Source organism: Peromyscus maniculatus, chromosome 4 (assembly GCF_049852395.1).
Source record: "Peromyscus maniculatus bairdii isolate BWxNUB_F1_BW_parent chromosome 4, HU_Pman_BW_mat_3.1, whole genome shotgun sequence".
In the NCBI taxonomy this organism is placed as follows: Eukaryota; Metazoa; Chordata; class Mammalia; order Rodentia; family Cricetidae; genus Peromyscus; species Peromyscus maniculatus.
In genome coordinates, this window is record NC_134855.1 from 79,325,998 (window position 1) to 79,331,273 (window position 5,276).

Consider the following 5,276-nt stretch of genomic DNA (forward strand, 5'->3'; position numbering starts at 1 on the left):
TTTCCCCTGCTCAGTCAATACAAGGACACATTTGCCCAAATGAATGTGGTGATATTGTCACCTCAAATGAGCAACCAGATGTTTCAGATGTGCCTACTATCCTCCTTTGATGTCTGCTTAGCAAGAATGTCATACAGCTTGCTTCTTGGGGACCTCCCTCCCCATCAAACGATCTCAGATCTTTATCATTGGACGAATCAAGCTGCTATTCCCCAGTAAGGAAGGCCATACCCCAACTTGCTACTCCAGTACACAAGAGGCCCCAACTAATGTTGCAGCCCAGAAAACTACTGAAAACTTCAATATTCTACTAAATTCTTAGTACCACATCACAACAATGGTGGGTAGTATTTAACAGAAGTAGGGGTCTGGACTTTGGGGCAAGAGTGAGAATTGTCAGTATACCAGCGATTCACTTGAGAGTTTATGCACTTGTTCACTCAGTAATATTCATTGAACTTCTGTCAGGCACTCTCCGAGATACTAGAGTTTTGGCAGAAAGAAAGAGAAATTGGGTGTCTGTTGTTCTAGAATTTGGAAAGAGATGACTGAGGCCGCGAGTGAGGATTCCAATGATACAGAACAGTGGTTCTCAGCCTTCCTAACACTGTGGCCCGTAGTACAGCTCCTCATGTTGTCATGACCCCCCTCAACCATAAAATTATTTTCATTGCTATTCATAACTATAATTTCACTACTGTCATGAATCATAATGTAAATATTTGTGTTTTCTGATGGTCTTAGGAGACCCTTGTGAAAGGATCATTCAACGCCCCCCCCAAGGGGGTTGTAACCCACAGCTTGATTACCACTGATCTAGAGAAACCCTGTTGGTGTGTGTAGTGGGGAGCCTACAAGAAAAGGAATCAGTTACAGAAATGGAGAAAGAGGTCATATGGGAAACCAGGAGAGTAATGTGTTTAGTTTAAGATACAGGAATCTCTGGGGCTGGAGAGATGGCTCAGCAGTTAAGAGCACTTTCTGCTCTTGCAGAAGACCAGAGTTCCATCTCCAACATCCACATCTGGTAACTCACAACCATCTGTAGCTCCAAAGGATCTGACTCCCTCTTTTGGCTTCCATTGGCACCTGCACACATTAGGTATACACATACACAGATTCACATGAGAGTACATAAATTAAAAAAAATGGAAACAGATCTTTAATATATGAGAATTGTAAAAGGGGTAGAAGGTTGAATGTCATAGCCTGCTAAATAATCAAGAATATGAAGTATGGGGAGGGGGAGCCCAATAATTACTAAGAGACACTTGCTTAAATTCTGGAAACTTTAAAATCCAACATGCTCTGTCTTATAGAATCTTCCATTCAATGCCTGTACAACCTACCCCTACAGTCTTCCACTCTGCACCCGCTGATAAGAAGTGGGGGAGGGGTAGTGGAAGGGGGCTCTCCTGATAAGAATTTAGGGCCTCAATTTTTGTTGTTGCTGTTGTTCGGATGCTATATCCTCTTAGCTGAGCAATGCGGTGAGCCACACAGATGGACATTTAAACAGAGCCGACACCGCAGGTCTCGAGACTCTGACCTTGACCTTGAGAAGCACTCTCTTTCAGTCCCTGTAGCAGAAGAACAGTGCTTTGCCTCGAGTTAAAAGGCTACAAACTCACTTCTTTCTGCCTTTCCTTGGACGGCGGCAATGAGGAAGCAGCAGGAGCCATTTGGGAAACAGTGGGCACAATTATAGAAAGTAGCAGCCAACTCGGACCCAGCAGTGGAGAGGACCTGGTGTCAGAGGACTAAAGAGATACACTACCTTAAAGAATATGCCTAAGCCATTCCGTGAAGAAGTGCGTCGTGAAGATGGAGCCAAAGCTTTCTGGCTATGCCACCACCGACTCAAGCTGGTTTTCTCGTGTTTCCGTAAGCAGAACATCCCAATCTCCATGCAATGTCAGTGGGACAGACTCTTCTTTGTAGCACACCCCACCTGCAGATAATGACCTTTGCTAGGCAGCAGAGAGCAGTTAAAGTGTCAGGTCACCCTGTCCTGGTCCCAGGAGTAGAAAAAGCACTCTGTGCATTAACTTATGCAAATACAGAAGTCACTAGAAGTCACAGTCTCTACAAAGACTTAGAGTATGATGTCAGAATCTGCTCTGAGATGTAGGAAGGGAGGCCTCTGGGCTAATCTTTGTAAAGTTAGCCTTGGGTTAACTTTAGGGTCAACTCATTTCCTCTGATTTAGAAACTGGTCAGTGACAACAGATACAGTCTAATTTGGCTCAAAAATCTTGATATCCTCAATCTGTCCCAGCATGCCCTCTACTGTGCCCAGCTGGTCCCAGGTCTTACCTAACCTGTACCAACCAACACCTTAAAGCCCTGTGAACTGAGGATCTCGTACAAGTCTGTCTCCAATTCCTGCACCTGTTGCCTAAGAAAAAGGCCCCATCAGGAAGTATCCACATGACCGCATCTACCACAGGGCTCTCCCTTGCTGTGTGTGCTGGCCAGAGAGGTTAGAGGTGTTAGAGTGTTTGTCACAGCAGGCAGAAAGCTTAGTGTTCGAGTGCTTATAATGCTATGTTGCTGATGGATTTTAAAGCCCCAACCCTCTCCCTGCTAAAGCTTGATACACGTATTTTAAGTTAGTCTACATACTAGCTTTGGTAACCATACAAAGACATTTCAAGCACTCTTGGCACTCTTGCAAACATTACTACCTGGTATAGGCTTTTGGTTGGCTCCCCTAGAAGCAGTAAAATAGGTTTCTTCTACATATCTCTACTTGAATTTAAATATACAGAAAATATTCCTACACTGCCTTCGCCAAATGAGGAACACAGGAATCCATAGTTATTGCATTTTGTTCTGAGTCTGTTGTTCATTCATTGGTGTACCATGTTTGTTGAACATGCCTACTATATGGTAGACACTACTAAGAGCTCAAGGTGTAGTATGAGGAAAAAGGTGCACAGTGCTTAAACACCCATGATACACAAGCTTGTTCTCTGAACACACACACACACACACACACACACACACACACACACACACCAGGTAAAATCCCAAGAAACTGATTATATTCAGATTTTGTCTAGAAGAAAGCAGCAGGTTGTATCTGGCTCAGGTTGTCTATATAGCTTTATGATAAAGAAACTGAAGTCCTGGTACCTAAGAACAGATGACCTCAATCTGTAAAATAAAGAATAGGAAAATGTTGTTGTTGTTGTTGTTGTTGTTGTTAACTGTTTGCTTGCTTGCTTGAATGGATACCTTAGTCAAGTTACTTAACTTCACTCATATTTCATTTTCCATTCTGTAAAGTGGGCATGAGATAGCATCTTGTATTAAGTACAATAATACTCATAAAGGGTTGAAAATTATAGCTCAATTGTACAGCACTTGCCTAGTGTGGCTAAGACCTTAAGCTGATCCCCAGTATTCAACAACAATGGTAATAATAAATAAACTGCATATGGATGTATGAAGAATAGTACATGTCTCTTGTTTAAAACGTGATGAATGTTCATTGTTAGGACTGCCGATTCTAGCTTGACTGTTATATTCTAGAGCACACATAGCTCTTCAGAGATGCAAGCATTCAGTAGGAAACAAAAGCCTCAGAAATGCAACTGGCATAGCTACCAACTAAAACAAATGCAGATTATTAATATTTGTATCCTCCCCCTTTCTTACAAGTATTGTAGTTTTACCAACTACTTAGTGCCAAGGAGCTGACTCCAAAGGATTAGAAAGGAAAGCCTTTCTGAGGTCCAGCTTGGCTGGTGACACACGTCTGCTTCACGGTGCTGAGTGACATGAGCATGTGCAGGGAGCCAAAGCACTGCGCCTCCCAGCAGAAGGACAAGCAGCAACACAAGGAGCTTAGGCCTGCGGAGGGATTGCCTGCGAGCGAGCTCATGATTCAGGGGTTGGACAGCCAACAGTGCTGACCAAGGGACCCTGTTTGCCTGACGGTACAGAATCATATTACTCTACACACAAGTGTCCCACACCTGAGAGAGATGAAATTACACAGCTTAATCCAAGAACCAGCTCAGCAAGAAGTCGCTTCGACATTTCAGACAGGAGCTGTCTTCTGGCAGAGAAAACACCACACGGCAGCAACCGGGCAGTTTGCACTGAGGAGAAGGGCCTGGTCTTGTCGGTTGACATGGTCTCTGACCCTTGGTTTCCTTTATTAGCTGTGACTGATAGCACAGTGCGTTCTATGGGGCTCTTGGTTGTTCTGGACTCACCCCTACAGTCCTTCAGTGAGCTCGCATATGCATCTTAAACCAGAGCAGACTGATATCACATACTTGCCAAAAATTCATCCCTTTCAGCAAGCCCGAACTTCACACTGACGAAGGTCAACAACAACAACAAAAAACTTCTGTGCTAGAATGTGTCAAGGAACACACACACACACACACACACACACACACACACACACACACACACACACACAGGGCTGTCACCCAAACCGAGGCCAGGGAGAAGTTTCACAGCCTTCATCTCTGAGTTTAAGTGCTAAGACAGCCAGTGTTTGAAGAGTGCGTAAACAAAAGTCTTCCCAGGAGCTCTGCTGAGCACCTTGCCTGAGACACACTGTGTCTGTCACCTGCCTGTGCCATAGGAAGGCCGGAGACTCAGAAAGCCACCAGGCAGTACACAAAAGCAGCCGTTCCCCAAAGCCAACGTCTGCCTGTAAGTCTTGCAGACTGTGTTCAAGCTCTTTGCCCTTCTCCCTCCCGTGGGACGCTAACTTTTCTGACAGTTTTATGGACAGTTCAAACCGTGAGACACAGATTGATTGACCTGCCTACCAAAGGAAGAATAATGAAATGAGGGTTAGCCACCATTTTAATAGAGATTTCAATCCAGATCATGTAGCACAAAAGAAAAAAAGAACCAAAGATAGATAATATAAACCAAAAAAAAAAAAAAACTCTAAAATTAAAAAAAAAAAGCTCAAATTACACAATAAGTCGATGCCCTTTATCCCTCTCTGTTCAGTGACAAGGTTTCTGACCCTAGAGGTCATTGGCTGTTTGAAGTATTTAATGATTAATTAATGAGCCTTCTGGAAGTATTTAATGATTAATTAATTAATTGACCTATTTATTTATTTATTCTGCAGTGCCTTCTACAAACTAGGCAAGCGCACTACCTCTGAACTACTATCCTAGCTTTTGTTTTCCCTTTTACTGAAACAAATTTTTGTCTCACATAATATATCCTGATTAAAGTTTCCCCGCCCACTGCTCCACCCTCCACCCCCCCACCCCCGGTTTCTCTCCACCTCC

At 43.6% G+C, this 5,276-nt stretch overlaps 1 long non-coding RNA gene across 1 annotated transcript in view; it reads right to left on the minus strand.

Moving 5' to 3' along the window:
• LOC143272935 (uncharacterized) overlaps positions 1–5,276 on the minus strand; it is a 40,130-nt gene that overhangs the window by 31,077 nt on the left and 3,777 nt on the right. The window lies entirely within an intron of this gene.